The sequence below is a fragment of the Gobio gobio genome (assembly GCF_949357685.1).
Source record: "Gobio gobio genome assembly, chromosome: 13".
NCBI lineage: Eukaryota > Metazoa > Chordata > Actinopteri > Cypriniformes > Gobionidae > Gobio > Gobio gobio.
The window spans coordinates 10033589-10055452 of NC_137106.1; the positions used below are offsets into that span (position 1 = coordinate 10033589).

General features: G+C 33.9%; 1 long non-coding RNA gene and 1 gene segment (V, D, J or C); one reads left to right on the top strand and one right to left on the bottom strand.

The window, feature by feature from the left end:
- The first annotated feature begins 499 nt into the window (after nucleotides 1–499).
- Nucleotides 500–3064, top strand: LOC307136661. Its single transcript, XR_013817818.1, has 3 exons — nucleotides 500–1343; nucleotides 1646–1915; nucleotides 1983–3064. It is a non-coding gene; the product is annotated as an uncharacterized lncRNA (long non-coding RNA).
- LOC307136660 (Ig kappa chain b5 variant C region-like) lies at nucleotides 2734–8182 on the bottom strand. The segment is given in 5 exons: nucleotides 7996–8182; nucleotides 3712–4056; nucleotides 3583–3600; nucleotides 3352–3455; nucleotides 2734–2869 (listed from the first exon to the last, which is right to left on the bottom strand).
- Nucleotides 8183–21864: the final 13682 nt, after the last annotated feature.

Below are 21864 nucleotides of genomic sequence, written 5' to 3' on the forward strand. Positions count from 1 at the left end.
TTTAAGGTGTCTGTGTTACAGTGTAATTATATATTTAAGTACTGAGTAATAATAATTAACTACATGCACCTACTATAGGGTTAGAGTAGGATTAGGGTTTGGTTTAGGGTTAGTTGCATGTAATTGTGCACAATTTATATGAATTACTATAGTAACCTACATGTAACAAGGACACTGTAAAATAAAGTGTCACCGGAAGTTTATTATACAATAATTATTATGTTATAACTACTGTCATTATTAAATGGCTCAATGCTTGACTGATCATTCGCAGCATGGCCTGGTGAAGTTTTTGATTAGACTTTATTTGAAGGTGTAATTGTACATTTAAGTATTGAGTAATAATAATTAACTACGATAGGGTTAGAGTTAGGATTGGGGTTTGGTTTAGGGTTAGGTGCATGCAATTATGCATAATTTACTGTAATTACTACAGTAAGGACATGTAACATTTGTAGCAAGGACACTAAAATACAATGTACCATTTTTATTTTTTTTTACAATAATTGTATTTGATCATTGTTGCTACTTTCATGTATTTGTGTATCATTGCACTAAAGAGTGATTTATGCTAATACATGTGGATGAAATACTGTATCCATCCACCCAAAAAAATGCATATAGCAATTTGTGAAATCTAGCTGCTTAGTTTAAGTGTTTAGATGATTTCATTTGTATACTGTTTTAAATAGTTTTATGATTGTAGCACCTGTACCTTATTTGAAATCCTATTATTTGTACATTTATATACTTACAGTATTATTTCAGCTGACATGTTCCCCAATTTACTCATTGAAAATGGAGAAAATTAATATATATTTTAATAAAAACACTAATAATTCTTAAGTTAGTTGTTAAATAAATATTTTAAATATATCAAATAAAAATATTTGTATATGTCCAAATTTGAATGGCATATATGGTCCTTGCCTCTTTTGCCAATCCGTTTTCATTTGCATGCCAAGCTCAATATGACCCATTTTACCCTATTTCACAAATCAAACAAGTGCATTTATTGAATGATGTCTACTTAAGTACTATTTCAGATTTTAAAAATTCAAAACTTACCCAGAACCGTCAGTTTAGTCCCTTCTCCAAATTCTAGTTTGGCGTAGCTAGTACACGATGATTTACCTCATTACCTAAACCTCAACAACTAACAGCTAATAATGGGCAATGGTACACTGTTTTTGGGGCCCCTTTTCAGTTTGAGACCATGAAAGCCATAGTGGCCTCCCAGCTGTTACCCAGAGAGGCCTCTGTCTGCAGAACGTATAGACTGAAATGTATGTTTTTCTAATGTGCAATGATGTTTTAACAGTGATTAAAACCAACAATAACGTGTATACACTCTAAAAAAAAAAAGGTTCTATATTGCACCAAAAATGGTACTTGGCTCGTAATCATAGGGGAACCTTTTTTAGTGCTATATAGCACCAATTTTGGTGCTTCAGTGGTTCTTCAGTGGTTCTTCAGCGGTTCTTCAGAGGTTCTTCAGCGGTTCTTCAGAGGTTCTTCACCGGTTCTTTGACTAAGGTGCTATATAGCACCTCTGAAGAACCGCTGAAGAACCACTGAAGCACCAAAATTGGTGCTATATAGCACTAAAAAAGGTTCCCCTATGATTACGAGCCTTTTTTTTTAGAGTGTACAGTGCCCCCAAGAGCACTCAAAACACAGAGAAATTATACATGTCACTGCATAAAATATCAAACCAGGGAAATTATGCTTTTTTTAGAACTAACCTCACTCTTCTTATCATTTTTTGCAATTGATTTACCCAACTAGGCATCCAATTTTGGTGGATATGATGCCATTTGCATTCAGGTTCACACAGGTAACCTCAACCGTTCATCATATTAACTATGGACATGTTCTATTTATGTTTGACAATCACAAAGTGTTCAAATGCTTTGTATGGGATGTATAGGATGTACGGACTGAGGTAAAAGTCTGCAACATTCATTAAACTGAACATGTAGATTTTTTTTTTTTTATCCCATTTATTAAGTGGTGGGAGTCTAAACTGGAAATAAATATGTGTTATGAGGTTTCCATTGCTTTCATTTTCATTCAGTTGGCTTAGCTAATTACTTTAAGAAGCTAGAACATGTTTGGTCAAGGTATGAGCCGCAGTGGGACCAGTAAAAGTTATGTATGGCTAATAACAGTTTAGAGCTCAGTAACAGTGTATTCACTAGAGGGCCTCTCAGGGAACATGAAGACCTCATACTGTAGGCTACAGAATATAACCAATGACTTACATCCCTGTTACCATGTTATTAGTTGATTCAGAGTAGTTGGGAGATCCGTGTAGTAAGTCCTATCAAAGGTATACTTTTCAAGGTATGCAATTTATTTGTGTTCCCTGGGAATCAAACTTTGGCATTACTAGTGCCAAACGCTCTATCAGTTTAACTAATTGCCTATAAAATAAATGAGAATTTCCTTTGGGGATAATATCCAATGCGTCATAGATTTTATTTGTATTATGTATAATACAAATTCAAATAAAAACAAAATACAGTAAATCTCAATGTGTAAAATAACAAATTATATTAACTTCTGCTTTACTAGTATAGTAATATGCTATCAAATTCTTACTAAATAGCAAGGAAACAAGGGGATGAAAAAATATCAAAACAGAGTAACAACTAGGTTTTACGATTCATCTGATCTGAAGCATCTTCACACTTTCATTGCGATAAATATACAGAAAAAAGCAGAAAGAGAGAAAAAAATAAACAATTGAGAGAATCTTCAGTCATATATACAGCATCTCTTCTCCTGGATGAAGTAAATGGAGAGAGTCTTCATGTTAACGTCATCAAACCAGGCATGTTCAGTTCATTCACTTTCCAGATGAACCCTGAAACACATATCACAAAAACATTCAGACATTCAGAAAATCTATCTATCTATCTATCTATCTATCTATCTATCTATCTATCTATCTATCTATCTATCTATCTATCTATCTATCTATCTATCTATCTATCTATCTATCTATCTATCTATCTATCTATCTATCTATCTATCTATATCTATCTATCTATCTATCTATATCTATCTATCTATCTATCTATCTATCTATCTATCTATCTATCTATCTATCTATCTATCTATCTATCTATCTATCTATCTATCTATCTATCTATCTATCTATCTATCTATCTATCTATCTATCTATCTATCTATCCATTCATCCATCATATCTGCTGTATAATCTCAATTTTTATATTGCAGTAACATATACACATGTAACCAAACAAAAGTTGCTTATGATATTAACAGACTTTCATTACTTATGTTTTAAATTATTTAAACTAATTACACGTTAATCAGCCTTACCTTTATCCACACAAACACAAAGATGACCAGGCCATACAGTCCACTCTTGGCAATGAACATGCCGTATGCCAGCTTCATCACCTGTGATGATTGTATATAGTCCTCTGGAGATTGAAAGAACAAAATTATATAATTATTCTGAACAACTTTTGACCTCTGACCCTAATTCATAGTATTCATCTTTTGCACATAGACAAACAAATATCCAAACAAATATGGTTATATCCTTACCTCGGGTATAACCACTCCCTGCAATTAGATGATAATCAATTAGAAGATCCAAATATTACAATATGAAAACACATTATATTCACATTCAGCACTTTCTTTCTTTATATTTAACTTATCTATAATGCATACCTGCAATTCCATTGACCTTATCGTATTTTTCCAAAAATGTTTTTCCATTGTAGAATGACACTTGACATTTGAATTCGGTGTTTTCCTTTTGCCATTCTTTTTTACGGATTTTAAGTCTGCTGGATATGGAATACGTTGCATTCCTTTGTTTAGTGGCATGAGTGTCTGTCGCCACACCTTCGGTTCGATCTCTGCCTCCAACCATCCATTGTATGCTCACATGGTCAGGGTAGAAGTTCTTGACCACACACACAAGAGTGACCGTCTTCTTACAGCTCTCCTTTACAGAGGGTGTTATAATTGTGACAATTATGTCATCTTGTTCACTGACTTTAATCTCAGGATCTGTAAAGTAATATAAAAGTAAGAAATACATAATTTACATTCCATGACATTTCAGTCTGCTGAAACAATCTAAATAATTATGCAGTTTTTATTAAGTTAATTTTATTATTATAATAATAATAATAATAATTATTATTATTATTATTATAGAAGAAATAAAAGCCCGAATCCCAAAAACAACCTCCATTACTGAAAACAGAGTAAGGCAAATGTTAAAGTCACAATACAAAATGTACTTACAATGTACTTATTGTGTTCATGCTGTATTGTAAAACATGTTTGCTGTTATTAAGGTGGGATACGGGTAAGGTTAGGGACAGGTGTGGTGGGATGGGTAAGTTTAAGGGTGTGTTAAAAGGTAAGGGAGGTGTCAACAGTGTAATTAAAAATGTAACTACAGAAATTAATTACAGATGGAATTACATGCAGATTTTATAATAATATAAGTACAATGCAAAAACATGGTCCCACTTTATATTAGGTGGCCTTAACTACTATGTACTTACATCAAAAAATTAAGTACAATGTACTTTTTGTATTCATATTATATTGCAAAACTCTTTTGCTGATATTGAGGTGGGATACGGGGAAAGTTAAGGACAGGTGTGGTGGTATGGGTAAGTTTAAGGAGGGTTGGGTGTAAGGGAAGGGTCAACGGTGTAATTATAACTGTAACTACAGAAATTAATTACAGATGTAATTACATGCAGGTAATTTTTAAAATGTAAGTACAATGTAAAAACATGTACACAATAAGTGCATTGTATCAAATTATTAATTTAAATGTAAGTACATAGTAGTTAAGGCCACCTAATATAAAGTGGGTCCAAAAATATATATACATAATAAGCGCATTGCATCCAATAAATAATTACAATTTTATTACATACTTAAAGACACTTAATGTAAAGTGAGACCCAAAAGTCTTACTAAGTACAGTTTTTTGTTTGTTTGTCTCCCCGGAATCCCAGAATAAGTGCCAGAGCACAAAAACAATTAAGAGTGAAAACGCTTTTAATTAAACTCTTTTTTGGCGGCTAATTTTACCATATTACACTCTTGTAATATGAGTGTATTTGACTGCAAGGGATCTAGTAAATAATATGGTTGCATTTCTACAGTTTATGTGCTCAATTGCTTCTTCAACAGGAAAACCACAGGCAACTTTACATGAAACTGATGTATCTGCACTCAGCTCAGTTATATGCAGCTCATAGCAACAATCTTATTTGATAGAGCATGCAGAATAGCACCAGTATTACAGGCTTGTAAAAACGCTGATTCATACTGAACTATATCAAGAGTTGCCAATGAAAGGCTATGTGCTCCACTTAGATCTAGAAAAACTATAACTATATATATATATATACTGTAGGCTACACCAACTATATATATTCAGTTATTGGCATTGGCTACTCTGACAATGCAAAGCACTTCACAATTATCCCAAACAAACTAAAGAACAAACAACAACATTATTTACTTTCTTACCTAGAACAGTGAGTTTGCTCCCCTGGCCAAAGTATGCAGGTCTGTTGTTCACACTGCTCAACAGTTACAGTAAAACTCTTCCTATCACTCCAACCTGACTGATTCTACAATGCACTACTCGATATAGATTTTAAACACTGCTATAGACCAATTATAGTGCCATTGATTTCCAATACCATATGCAATACATATATATATCAAACATTTTCAGAAACACAACAAGCTTCCATATCACCAAATTAAACATTATGAACAGAAATATGATACCTCAGACACAGCACTGCTTTTAGCACAGAATATTCCCAGAAGAACAGTGACGACTTTCTACTCTCATCCCAGTATTTCTAATTCATATCAACACCTCATTCACCAATTACAGTTTGCAATTATCAATTGCAGTATTACAAAAAATTATATATTTTCAAATTTTTACCAACACATTTACAGAACATTCTTATAAACTGATAAAATACTAAGAAACAAGCAAACAAAAATATAAAATCTTACCTAAAACTGTAAGTTTGGTGCCGTTGCCAAAGTGTGCAGGGCTGTTATAGTTCACACTGATTCTAAGCTGCAGTTAAAACCTCAACTGCAGATCATGTAACATTGCCACTTATATCCAACTCTATTCTTTTCTCCAGTTATTCTAATTAACACTGCCATTTTAGAAATCATTTAAGCTCTTAAAGATCATAATGTTCAATTTACTCACCTAGAACTGTAAGTTTAGTGCCATCTCCAAAGTATGCAGGTCTGGTATTGGTCACACTGATTCTAAGCTACAGTTAAAACCTCAACTATACAGATCATGAAACATTGCCACTTATATCCAACTCTATTCTTTTCTCCAGTTATTCTAATTAACACTGCCATTTTAGATATACTACTTAAATCATTTAAGCTCTTAAAGATCAGAATGTTCAATTCACTCACCTAGAACTGTAAGTTTAGTGCCATTTCCAAAGTGTGCAGGACTGGTATTGGTCACACTGATTCTAAGCTACAGTTAAAACCTCAGCTATACTGGAGATCATGTAACATTGCCACTTATATCCAACTCTATTCTTTTCTCCAGTTATTCTAATTAACAGTCATTTTAGATATACTACTCAAATCATTTAAGCTCTTAAAGTGCAGAATGTTCAATTTACTCACCTAGAACTGTAAGTTTAGTGCCATTTCCAAAGTGTGCAGGGTTGGCATTGTTCACACTGATTTTATGCTACTGTTAAAACCTCAGCTATGTAGATTATATGAACATTGCCACTTATCCCACTAAAGATGAGTTAACTAGCCCAATTCTTCTAAATTAACCATCATTTTAGATATAACCATAATTTTAAATAGCTCAATTTACTCACCTAGGACTGTAAGTTTAGTGCCATTGCCAAAGTGTGCAGGACTGAGATTGTTCACAATGATTCTAAGCTACAGTTAAAACCTCAGGAGATCATGTGAACACAGCCACTTTTCCCACTTTATCTAACTTTTTGAAGACTACACCTATTCCAGTTCTGATGCATGTGAGTACCAAAATTAAAATATTAGGTTATAAATATCACACATTCTACTTAATGTACTCACCTAGAACTGTAAGTTTAGTCCCACTGCCAAAGTGTGCAGGGCTGCGATTGTTCACAATGATACTAAGCTACAGTTAAAACTTTACTGCAGAGCATGTGAACATTGCCACTTATCCCAGTGTCATCCAACTGCATTTGTAAAGATTATTTCACTTCTTCTAATTCATGAGAACATCACAATTCAAGATAACTTAAGCACTAAGTTCTAGAAATCACACATAATACTCAATTTACTCACCTAAAACTGTAAGTTTAGTGCCATTGCCAAAGTATGCAGCATATCCAGAGGTCACACTGATTCTAAGCTACAGTTAAAACCTCAGCTACAGTTGGATTCTTATATGCAGTCCCACTTATCCCACTATATTTAAGACATAATTGTGTTTTCGAGAACTGCCAGTTCATCCAATACCAATTTATCAGTTTCAATTCACTTTTGTTAGTGACCTCCAATGATGTGAAATAAATCACTTTGTGCTTTCTAGCATACAGATGTTACTAATGCCAGTCAATGAAAAAGCATAAAAGATGTTTCTTACCTAATACGGTTAACTTTGTTCCATTGCCGAAATAAGCCTGAGCAACACCAGAGTCACAGCATACATGTGCACTAACATATTTACCCGAGACACCAAATGCTAAAGCCCTATCCGTTTTTTACTTGAACACCCTGTGAATATCATAAAAATATCTACTATAGAACAATTACTTGTAGTAATTTACCATACAGTCATTTATACATCCAAAAGATATAAAACAATACCATTTTGAAAGCTCTCAAAAAAGAACACGCTTTTAGACCTGAGCATCACATGTTCCTAAATATCTTTCTAAGTTCATAAATATTAAGCAAATTACTCACCTAGGACTGTAAGTTTAGTGCCTTCGCCAAAGTGTGCTTCACTACCCATGTTCACACTGATTCTATGCAACTGCTAATACCTCAGACAGTCACAATCACAAATTATGCTGCTTACCTACATCTAACTTCATTTTAAAGAATGATTATCTCAAGATTACTGAGAAGTATTCCAATTCAATTTAATATCATTTTAGATAACATTAACTTTCAATTGACAGAAGTGCGTTGGGCTTTACTGTTTAGCATTGACATATCAATGGCAATCGATGAAGTCGAAAGAACATTTTTGGAATATTCTTACCTAGAACAGTTAACTTTGTTCCATTGCCGAAGTGAGCTGGATTACCAGCACCAGAGTCACAGCACACATGTGCACTAACAAATTCACTCAGGGCGGCAAATGCAAATTCTGTTTTAACTTGAATGCTGCTCGACTATATCAATCAAATTTACTTGTGGCCAGTCATTTTATAAATATAATACACAAACAGCATAACTTAGAAGTTATGTTCAGTAAATACCCAAACATCTACATTTCTGTAATATCTTGATAAGGTTTTACATATCACAGAGAATACTGAAATTACTCACCTAGGACTGTAAGTTTAGTGCCATTGCCAAAGTGTGCAGGATTGACAGTGTTCACACTGATACTACGCTACAGTTAAAACCTCAGCTACTCAAATTATCTGACATAATTAAAAAAGTATTATTTTTCTTACCTAATACGGTTAACTTTGTTCCATTGCCGAAGTAAGCTTGATAACTACCAGAGTCACAGCACTCATGTGCTCTTACAAATTCACTCAGGGCGGCAAATGCAAGTTCTGTTTTAAATCGAATGCTGCTCGACTATACCAATCAAATTTACTCCAATTACTAATGTTCAGTGTGCTTATTTAAGTCATTTTATCTGTATATTACACAAACAGCATAACTTAGATGAATTGCATATTAAAGTCAGTATACCTAAACATCACATAGCTACATTTCTGAAATAGATTTAATATAGCACACAGAATACTGAATTTACTCACCTAGGACTGTGAGTTTAGTGCCATTACCAAAGTGTGCAGGATTGCCAGTGTTCACACTGATACTAAGCTACAGTTAAAACCTCAGCTATACAGGAGATCATGTAGACGTCGCCACTCATATTATCTGAGAAAATTATTACAAAAATATTTGTCTTACCTACTACAGTTAACTTTGTTCCATTGCCAAAGTGTGCAGGACTGCCAGTGTTCACACTGATACTAAGCTACAGTTAAAACCTCAGCTATACTGGAGATCATGTAGATGTCTCGCCACTCATATTATCTGAGATCATTCTAAAAAATGATTTTTCTTACCTAATACAGTTAACTTTGTTCCATTGCCAAAGTAAGCCTGAGAAGCACCAGAGTCACAGTGCACATGTGCACTAACAAATTTAGCCAAGACGCCAAAGCAAATGCTATGTCTATGTCATACACACACAACATTATTTGAAGAATTCTACATAGTGTACTCAATAAATAACAGAACATCAAGATACTTGACTTACTCACCTAGAACTGTGAGTTTAGTGCCCTTTCCAAAGTGTGCAGGGTTGTACTGATCACACTGATTCTATGCTACAGATGAAACCTCCTCGAGATCTTTCTTACATATTTAACAGTTTTTTTAGTAGAGAGAACCAACACTTCTCAGAATGGTATAACAGCTGACAATCAAATACCTTCCAATGCTAAAGTGTTCAGAAAAGGCAACAAGCCTCCTTTGTTTGTTGAACCTCAAGGCATTTCTAATATTTACAACATGCCAGCTTTGTAATATAACTTTAGTTTAATGTCTTACCAAGAACTGTTAACTTTGTTCCATTGCCGAAGAAAGCTTGGCCACCTCCACCAGAGTCACAGCACACAAGTGCACTAATAAAATTACTCAGACTTTGTGAACTTAAGTCTAAACATTGAGGCTTCAGAAATGCTACTTAGCCGTTTAATCTACGCTGATGAAGATCATTTTTACTAATTTTACAAATGCTAAAATTACATGTTTCCTGAATCCTAATGTTAAGGAGTCATAATGCGATTTTTTCTTAGTTTTCTTGCAATTATGCAGCAAGCTATGCAAAATTAAGGCAAAATATTTCTTACCTAGAACTGTGAGTTTGGTGCCACTGCCAAAATATGCAGGGTTGTAGTTGTTCACACTGATTCTACGCTACAGATAAAACCTCCTCGAGATCTTTCTTACATATTTAACTGTTTTTAATATAACTTTAGTGTTATGTCTTACCAAGAACTGTTAACTTTGTTCCATTGCCGAAGAAAGCTTGTCTACCACCAGTGTCACAGCACACAAGTGCACTAATAAAATTACTCAGACTTTGAGGACTTAAGTCTAAACATTGAGTCATCAGAAATGCTACTTAGCCGTTTTATCTACGCTGATGAAGATGATTTTTACAAATTTTACAAATGCTAAAATTACATGTTTCCTGAATCCTAATGTTAAGGAGTCATAATGTCATTTTTTCTTAGTTTTCTTGCAATTATGTAGCAAGATATGCAAAATTAAGGCAAAATATTTCTTACCTAGAACTGTGAGTTTGGTGCCACTGCCAAAATATGCAGGTTTGTAGCTGTTCACACTGATTCTACGCTAGAGATAAAACCTCCTCGAGATCTTTCTTACATATTTAACTGTTTTTAATATAACTTTAGTTTAATGTCTTACCAAGAACTGTTAACTTTGTTCCATTGCCGAAGAAAGCTTGTCTACCTCCACCAGTGTCACAGCACACATGTGCACTAATAAAATTACTCAGGCTTTGTGGATTTAAGTCTAAACGTAGAGGCTTCAGAAATGCTACTTTTTTGATGAATTTTTACAAATTTTTACAAATGATAAAATTACACAATGTTTCATCAGAGACATTTTTTCTTAGTTTTCTTGCAATTTCTCACAAGCTATGCAAAATTAACGCAAAATATTTCTTACCTAGTACTGTGAGTTTGGTGCCACTGCCAAAGTGTGCTGGGTCGTAGTTGTTCACACTGATTCTACGCTACAGATAAAACCTCCTCTCCTCTTAATACCATCTACATGCCATCACTAATTCCACAATAAAGAGCAAATCTTTCAATGCAAAACACAAGACCCTGGTTTCACAGACAGACTAACATGCATGTTTGAGCTGTTTTAACTTACCCATAGCTTAAAATATGCCAGTGCCATTATTGTCTCAAGATGCACACTGTTCATTTTATTTAGGCACGTTTATAAAAGCTACTTAAATATCCTAATTGAACTAAAGCCTAATCCTGGCTTAATCTAAGCCTTGTCTGTGGAACCGGGCCAAAGAACCCTTGAAATGCATTAACTCTGATATGTAGTAGAATTGACCAATATCTAACATACAAATGTAATCAGCAATTTTGAATAGAAGCCATTTAAATAGTATGAAGTGTGTTTCTTACCAAGTACAGTTAACTTTGTTCCTTCACCAAAATGAGCCTGAGCAGTAGTAGACACAGCACATGTACGCACTAATAAAATGTCTGGGATATGTGCCAGTCTGGACACTCATTAATGGCTTATTTCCAACAAATTTATCCTCAAACTTCAGTACTTAATAACACTAATGCAACAAATTCAGCCAAAAATGTCTCACCTGTTACTGTAAGTTTAGTTCCAGCGCCAAAGTGTGCAGGACTGTACTGATTACACTGATGTCTAGCGACGGTTAAAAACTCGACTGAAGATTTTCTAACTACATCCAAATGGCACTGGCCATAACAACTTATAACTTAAACAATAGAACATGATACAAACACAATGGCTACCAATTTCATGAACAAGGCTGAGCGACGTCAAAGTCAAGCAGTCATAGACACAATAAAGATATTACATTGGCAACTATTAATATTTTGTTACTGTTTGTGTCATTCCACTAGAAGACTCAAAGTTGTAATCAATGTTTTTTCTTACCTAAAACAGTGAGTTTGGTCCCGTTTCCAAAATGTGCTTCAGTGTTTGAGCACAGAGTATCAAGACCATATCACAAACTTCTAGCTTAACAAAACGTACTTCATTATGCAATTCCCATTGGTAATTATCTGCATTGTCTTTTACATTTACGTGAACTTACCTAGAACAGTCAATTTTGTCCCTTCACCAAAGATAGCCTGGCTGTTTCCAAAGCACAGCATGCAGGCTCACTGATAAAATAACTTTGACTGCATAACCCTTTCATTTACTAAACCTAGATATGGTTCTCTTTTCAGCGCTGTGATATATTTGCACTATCTGTTCTCCCAAATGACGCTTTTCATATTTTCAGTCATGTTACTTTAAATGATCAACCCATAAGACAGTTGCAAAGAATATGCGTAAAAGTTTCCAACTGAAGTTGAAGTACTTACCAAGAACGGTTAATTTGGTGCCGCTACCAAAATAGGCTTGATAATTGGCACAGCATACAACAGTCATGTCAAAAAGGGTCTCAAATTCAATACTATACTTTACACAAAATTCCAGTCTAACCTTAATGGACAATCATCAGCCACTTGAGCACAACAGATATTTTTGTGACTGTCTAATATTCTCTTGTAGGCCTACATATTAGCATGGTCAAAAGCGTCTCTTACCAACAACTGTTAATTTTGTTCCATCTCCGAAGTGGGCTTGATAAGCATTGCACAGTGAGAAATTTATGACACAAACTGTTATGAATAATTCAAGCTTTTTTGAATGGGCCGCTTCCCTACAGCTGTCAGCTGAGTTATAATAAATAGGATAATATTAGTCTATTGAACGCTGGTCAGTAAGCGCATTTAAACAATTAAATCAAGTAAACTTACCTAAAACTGTCAGTTTTGTTCCATTTCCAAAGTATGCTTGTGAGCCAGAGACACATTGTCAATGAGTGCTCCGAAATTTGCATTAGAATTCCTCTTTTTCCGTGGTCATAAAAGTCCATTAATTCCATAACAGTTGTCTCCCAGGAGGCTGTTCAATGTAAAAGCATGTAGATGTCACACATTTCAGGAAAATTTCAAATTATCCAATCAAGTCCGACCTCAAATACACATGCATGTATTTAACGGCAAATAAATATGTTTAAATTCATTAAAATGTAGGAATAACTCAAAATATTATTGCTCCTTCTGTCCTAGATGTCTATTTTGTTTAATGTTGAAATCCATGAGAAATCTGTGCAATGTTTGTATTCTCTGTCGCCGTCTAATTGACTGTACATGGCGGAGGTTTTTGTACAGCGGCTCTATGGGATTGTATCACCGTGGCCCCCTGTCCCCACGGTGCTAAAACATTATACAAAAACAACTAATTCTCTCGCTCTCTTTCCCCCCACTCTCCCCCCAACCCCCATTTTATCTTTATTTTTCATCATTCTCTTGCACATGTTCTTTTTTTATGTCTATCTGTATAAAGTCTATGTTGCTATTTCTGTGATTACTGAGAATTTGGGCAGGTGCAGAAGCCTCCACCTAAAAATGTCTCTATGACAGTTTGCCGACCCCTCCCACATCCTCATGTAACAATCCTCAGAGTGTGCTGCGAACACAAGTACTGTATCTGTTCTGTGTTTTAAGTCTGTAAGGATGAAGTGCCACTCTACAATAACTCTGTAAGAAGTGGTAACCTGCGATTATTACCATAAAAAGCTATTTTGTACTATTTTCAAAATCAATTTTGTTTGCATATATTACTGTAATTATTTTTGATTTGAATAAAAACAGTTAATTTATAATTAAATCATAAATAATTTTTAGTTGACCCTTGTTTCAATGAAGGTTCAATTTGTTAACATTAGTTAAAGCTGCTGTCCATAACTTTTTTCGTGTTCAAGATTTACAAAAATTATTTAATGAGAATGTACAACATGAATCCTTTTTCCAAACCGTGTTTTTGGCTTACCCTGAATCATTATGGTACACTTATAATAAGTGTTTATATTGGGACTATTTCAGACCGGTCTGGTAGGAACCGCTGCGGAGGAGCACAGTCCCTGCGTGACTCGCCATAGACATAAACAGAGAGAAGTAGCTCCGGCTGCAATGTTCTTCTGCAAGACGCATGCAGTTCTGTTTATTAACCGCTAGAGCGCAAAAACTTACGGACTGCAGCTTTAACATGAACTAACAATGTTGATCATATTAATCTTAATATCACTTCATGTTAATTTCAACATTTACTAATACTCTATTTAAGTCATTATTAAAGTTGTGTTGATATTATTTAATGGACCTGAACTAACAATGAACTCTTGTATTTTTATTAAAAGACTGATTAAGTAATCAATTAATTGATTAATTGATTAATTGGTTAATTAATGCATAAACAAATGCATGAATACATGAATAAAAGAATAAACAAATATATATTTATATATTTAAAAAATATATATTTATATTTAATGATTCATATATATATATATATGTATGTATATATATATATATATATATATATATATATATATATATATATATATATATATATATATATATATATATATATATATATATATATATATATATATATATATATATATGAATCATTAAATATAAATGGATGAATACATAAAAAAAATTTAATTACAGTTTTTTTTATTCGCTTTGGTACTATTTTCACAAGCAAGGTGTACATTTTCGAAACTCATAGTGCTAACATCACAACAGATCATCAAAAGTGCACTTTTTTCAAACATTTCAGCATATTTTCAATTGTGTTAGTACAATACACAAAACCACAAAGTATCCTTTTCACTACACAAAATAAGTGTTTCATCTTTATAAATGTTTCATTCACAGTAACTGCCTTTCATAAAGCTCTTACTATCAAACTTTTGATTTGCATCTCTTCTCGTTCAGTTTAATACATTTGTCTTTTATTTAATCCAACTGATCTTAATGGTTAATCAATGAATCATTTGGTACACCAATAGATTTCTATATATATTGATTATATAAACATAGTTTCTACTTTGTTTGCAATTTCCAAAATGGATAACCATATGAAATGAATTATTTTTAAATTTTCTGCGATTTACCTTAGATTATAAGGTGTGTGTTTGTGGTCTGGTAAACTCTACATTATGGGGACAAAAAGACAGCAATATCCTAAATCCTTTTCCTTGCAGGGACATTTTTTGGTCAAGCTTATAAATCATAGAGAATGAGTTTTTTTGAAAATGTGAAAATGCAGAAATGTTTCTTTGATGTGTAGTGTAAGGGGAAAGAATATAGATTTCGAACAGTATAAAAATCATAATGTCTATGGAGAGTGGGACAGAAATATTTTCAATTTGTGAATAGAGCAGAATAGAGTATAAGGGAGTGGAAATAGTCAATGACGGTGTAACATCAGATTGATCAGAAATCAGAAGAAGGGAGACAGATGGTATCAAATATAGAATTTTACATTACAGTATGTATGCCATGTGATACTGTAAACAGATTACCATGGTAGAGATTGCCACATTACTGTAACTCACCCTTATAAAGCTCAACTACAGTAGATTCAGTCATATGGTACAGTGAGAACATGTATGTGAGAACATGTATGGGCAGCAAACTCTGTTATAGCACAGAACCTCATGGCTGTGTCATAACTGTATCACACCTTTTTGATAACACACTGAATACTATTACAAACATCATTGGATTCAATTACATAAGTTAGGTAATGCAAGTGTATTTTCTAATGAGGAATATGTAGCCTGTGTTACTGTAGATACTGTAGATAATTCAGCAACGAGGGAGATTTGAAACATGTATCTTGCATTGTTTGCTGTTGGATGAACTGATTGTTTAAAGTACTAAATTGAAAGAAGATCACACTGTTGTGTTTTGGTGATTAAACCAAATGTTCTCATTACATATTACAATAATCTTGTGTTTGAAACAGTGATTATGTGGACTGAAAATATGTGCAAGTGAATGAAAGCATTACATCAGATTTTGAAAGAATGACTTGTTGTGTTACAAGTGTGATCAGTTTGGATTTTTGTACGATGAGTTTTGAAAATGTACACCTTACTTGTGAAAATAGTACCAAAGCGAATAAAAAAAACTGTAATGCATGAATGAATGAATGAATGAATGGATAGATAAATAAAATACATAATTAAATATAAATAATGAAATAAATAAACAAATGAATGCATCAATGGATGGATGAATGAATGGATAGTGGATAAATAAATAAATAATAAATGCATGAATGCAATACATGAATGAAGGAATGAATAAATAATAGATGAATGAATGAATGAATGAATGAATGAATGAATGAATGAATGAATGAATGAATGAATGAATGAATGAATGAATGAATGAATGAATGAATGAATGAATGAATGAATGAATGAATGAATGAATGGATAAATAAAATACATAATTGAATATAAATAAATAAATGGATGGGTGGATGGATGGATGGATGGATGGATGGATGGATGGATGGATGGATGGATGGATGGATGGATGGATGGATGGATAGATAGATAGATAGATAGATAGATAGATAGATAGATAGATAGATAGATAGATAGATAGATAGATAGATAGATAGATAGATAGATAGATAGATAGATAGATAGATAGATAGATAGATAGATAGATAGATAGATAGATAGATAGATAGATAGATAGATAGATAGATAGATAGATAGATAGATAGATAGATAGATAGATAGATAGATAGATAGATAGATAGATAGATAGATAGATACAGAATAGAATAAATAATAGATTAATGAATGAATGAATGAATGAATAGATAAATACATCCTTAAATATAAATGAACAAATGCATGAATTAATGGATGAATTAATTAATTAATGAACGAAGAAATAAATAAATGCATCATTAAATATTTATGAACAAATAAATATATAATAAATAAATAAATTAATACAAAACAGTAACAAATTGTTACAGTCACCTGTCACTTCTGCACTTCACTTCCCAGCATCCTCCTTGACTCTCACCAGCATGCACTTCATGATCACACACACACACCTGCCCTCGTCTGCACCTTCATCAGCACTCCTGTTTAAGCACACACCTCACTGCAGTTACTTGTCCAGTCTTGTTCATGCTACGCAGACTGGGTTTTCCAGTGATTTCGCCTGTGTCCTGTTCGCCAGTGTTTACCTCCAAGTATTACTGTGTGTGCATCCAACCTGGTTTCCTCTTCACTGAATCCCACAAGTTCCTGTAAGAAAGAGACATTCATCACTCTCACATCCACTGGACATCAAGGCTGCGTCCGAAAACCTAGGCAGCTGACTCTGCCTCGCTGCCTTATCAGACAATGGCTTGTAAGGCAGCGTTTATGAAGGCACCTCACTAAACTTATTTATGACAGACTTCTTAGGCAGGGTAACAGTTTAATGATCTACAGCAAAATAGTGCGAGCTTTGGTGAGAACTAAACACACGTTTAATTACTACATTAGTAATTACTCGCTAGAAATGACATCAGAAGTGGAAAATGTACATGTACAAATACATTTACACACAAACTGACCAACAAACGCAACTTTCGGACGCCATCTTTTTTTCCAGCTCAACTGTCACATAATGGGAAGCACAGGATTGTGGGATAGCAAAGGCAGCGAAGGATACAAATATGCTGCCTTCAAAAATCGATCAGATGAAGGTCTCTCAGGAGACAGGAAGTGAAGCTAACATTAGATTCGGACGTGCCTTGGTGCCTTCCTGCCTTAAAATGTGTCCTCCGAAGGCAGCATTTTCCAGGTTTCGGACACAGCCAACGTCTCCATTGAGTGTATATGCACATGTTGTTATTGCCTGTTGCTCCGTGCTGTCTCGAATAAACTCTGTTGACCGTTCTGAGTATATATTCCGTAACACAAATGTATTTCTCCTCGTTAGTTACTGCTTTAAATAGTTCACTAAAGGGATCTTATTGTAAAGTGTTACTGATTATTCTTTATTTTGGCTACACTTAATTTTACAGTGTCTTTGCTATTACTCATTACAACTAAAGTAATAATAAAATGATGCATAATCACATGCAATCAACCCTAAACCAAACCCTGTATGTAATATTACTCTTTAATTACACTGAAACAAGGACATGGAATAGTGGGGAAACTAATTTATAAAAACGACATACTTATGTATAATCATGTACTCACTCAGTTTTCAATATTCTTCCGAAAAAGATATTGTTGCCCTTTCAATTGACCCTATCTGTGTATAATTTTGCCTGTAAAATAAAAAACATGAATCAAAAAGGTTATATATGCATAAATACAAGTGTTGACTGCAATAAAATAATAATAATAATGCCTGTTTCTATACAAAAGCTGAATAAATGCAGTACTGCAGTTCAATTATATTATGCATTAGCAAAATGTATATTTTTTCAATATTGTGTAAATCCATATAAGACAATTTAAATTATAACAAAATCTATTTAACTTTCACACAAAATGTAAAGAAATGCATTTAATATTTCAGTTTATAAAGCATCTGCCACATAACGTGTACCACAGAGGGGTCAAATATGGTGCCTTTAACCCTTTATGGTCCGGTGTTGCCTCCAGGCAACATAGTCTATTTTAGTTTATTTGTAATCAAATGATACACCAATTTATTGGTCAAACCTATCTGAGGGAAGAAGAACTCAAATACTAATCAATGAAAGTGCCAAAAAGTGATCACATGACCCACAGGGGTCCATTTTGTGTCCTGTTTAAGCACATGTGCACATGGCTCCATATTTTCTTCAATGAAAAGTGCATTTTTCACTAATTTGCGTCCAGTTAATCACCCACAAAAAATGAGTCACCTTCACTGGTAAGTAAAGATGTTTTTTCAAGAACTTTACATTCTTTATCATCAAATATTTTAGAGTAAATAGCAAAAAACTGTGTGTTGCCTCAAGGCAACATTGTACCATAATGGAATCGCATAAGGCCATAACAGACATACTAGGGTGGATACAAATATATTATATTTGTAAGGAAAAGAGCTAAAATTCTCTAAATATATTAGCATTTTTTTATGATTTTGTAATGCATTTATAGTAATGCACATACTGTAATTGCACATATTATGATCTGCACATTTTCTATTGCACAAAAAAGGTATAAAAACACAACTGCAGTTGATGAGGGTGAGGATGAGGTGTTGTACTTTGATGAGGAAGATGAGGTCATAGTGACAAGGGTGAGGGTGAGAGCGAAGAAGGAGAAGAGGATGAAGAAGATGGATATGAAAACTTGATATGATGGTTTGGTTATACTTGTGTTCCACGATGGTAATGTTGCCTGAGAGCAACAGCTGAATTTCAAATGTTACTTTTTATTAAATATGAAATTTGTATTACATTAAAAACTGGATTCATGTGTTTGTTCAAGTGTCTGGTTAAAGAAATTGATGTTTTCAATAATTATATATATTTTTTTTTTTACATGAAATTGTCAAATCTTTCAATTTGTCCATTGTGGTACAAAGTCGGTACAAGGCAACAAACTTTTAAAAACTAAATAAACAACAATTTTTTGGAAAATTTTATTGATATTGTCATAGTATCCAATTTTAAGCAGGAAAAACACCACAAAAATTGTTTTCCTCATTGATATCATATTGCGTACCATAACTGTTCATTGATAACATTATTTTCAGTCATAGTGCCATTTTAAAAGATCTCAATCTTTCTAAACATTACCTACATTATCCTTTAAAGAATTATAAAATGGAATAGTGTGTTTTAGTGACTCTTTCTCTCAGTGGTAACAGAATCCTTATAGCCTATATAATATAGTAAAGTAATGATAACTTTGTCCAATCTAGCAATAAGACAAATGCTAAACAAATCAGAAGTAAAGCAAGAGCAACATTTAAACATCTTTATTGCTTGTGATCACATAATCAGAGATTATAGGGCGAAGTGTGGGAATACATCAAGATCTCATGTCATCTGCTGCTGTATAATACAGTATAAAACAGTCCTAAAGTTACTCATATCATCCTGCAGAGGTCAGCAGATGATCTTTAATCCAGACGATGATTAATTCATATTAAACTGTGCTGCTCTTCTGAAAGACGTCTGCATTAATGGTAGAATGCGTGGGATTAAAACACAAGAAATATTTAATGAACTATAATCATATGCATCTGTTTTCTATGGGTTATGAACACATGTCTGTGTGCAGATCCAGAGATAAGACTGCAAATGATTTATCTGTGATCTCCAAAGCCAAGCTGTTAGGGCTTGTGTGATCAAGAGCTCTCCTGTATGACATTTTATTAATGAAATTGCAAAAATGGTTTGGGTAGTTACTTTAAAAAAAATTAAATATACTAATTTGAAAGAAGAAAAAAAAACACCATTGAAAAAGAAAGTTAGAAATCTGAAAATACAATTGTTAACCTGAATAATGTGCATCTGATTATATAAAGTCACTTTGAATATGTAAAGCTTTCTGAGAGAGCAGATATTTAGTCCACTGATATAAGCACTGGGATCTGTTTATTGTGTGCAGTCTGTCTGTGTATTAGGATATAGTGGCAGGGATTTTTCAGTTCCCCTTTCTGCAGGTTTCATTTTTTTGCGCAAGCAGATGGCATCAAATGACCGTCTTTTTGAGTACTTAATTAAATCATTCAGACACATCAAAAACACAATTCATTTGAGAGCTTTGCTTTCCAACAGCAAAGAGAGAGAAAAAAAGAAACTATTATATTTTCATGACTTTCCAAAAGAGAAAAACAGAGTGATGGATAGCAGTCAGGAGAAAAAGATGTCATCAAGATTCAATTTAATGCCAAATGTTATAAATGTAAAAATGTTTAACTCTAAAAATATTTGTTATATTTTGCTTTATATTAAAGATACTCTGTGTAACTTTTTTTGGTTTATAATTAAAGGTTCCATGGCATGAAATTTTTTTTTTTTTAACATTAATATGAGTTCCCCTAGCCTGTTTATGGCCCCCAAGTGGCTAGAAATTTTGATGGGTGTAAACCGAGTTCTGGGTTTCCTTCTCTGCCTTTGAGAAAATGGGAGCTCAGACGAGCCGATCTGGAATCTTCCCTGTATGTCATCATACGGGGAACGGTTACATCCCCTTCCTCAGCTTTGCCCGCCCAGAGAATTTGGAGAAAATGGATTCCGTTTATTTCACTCGCAATGTCAGCACCAAGCCTGTAGTGCTCCTGTCAGAAATTGAAGCTTCCGCGCCTCGATCGCCCCCCTGTGGCCAATCCCAGTATAGCTCCTAAACCCCACCCCTCCATGTATTTGAATGGATGCGAGACACACTAAACAATTCAATTACACTTCAAATAATTGTTTCCTAAAGATGGTTTCTGTCATTTTAGGCAGTTTTTATTACAATAATTTCATTTCAAGTGTTCGTTTTTTTAAATAAGTTTAGTTTTAGTGAGTTATTTGATCCTATAAAAACGGGGGGTGTGACGTTATGATTGACAGCTGAGATTGACGGCTTCTCTGAGTGAAGTTGTCACTGAGGCACAAACGGACTTTTTTCGGGATTTTTGGGAGGAGATTGGAGCTTTAGCTTTAATTTCTACATTTACATAACTGTTTATTTCACACCAACATAATGAATTGTTCTGCATCTGCGAGAATGTGGGCGGCCTTTTGATAATCGCGCCTCTACTTCCCGCTCTCTACTGCGCAACTCCGGTCCCGAGATCGCTACTGCGCAGACTCGGTCCCAAGATGTCAGCGCCGTGTGCGGGCCTACGAAAGCTTCAACTATGGTCAGCGGAAGTCAATGAAGTCGCGTCGTCCGTATTTTTTTACGGTCTATGGTCAGCACAGGCTTTACAAACAGGCTTTTACCATATGGATTCG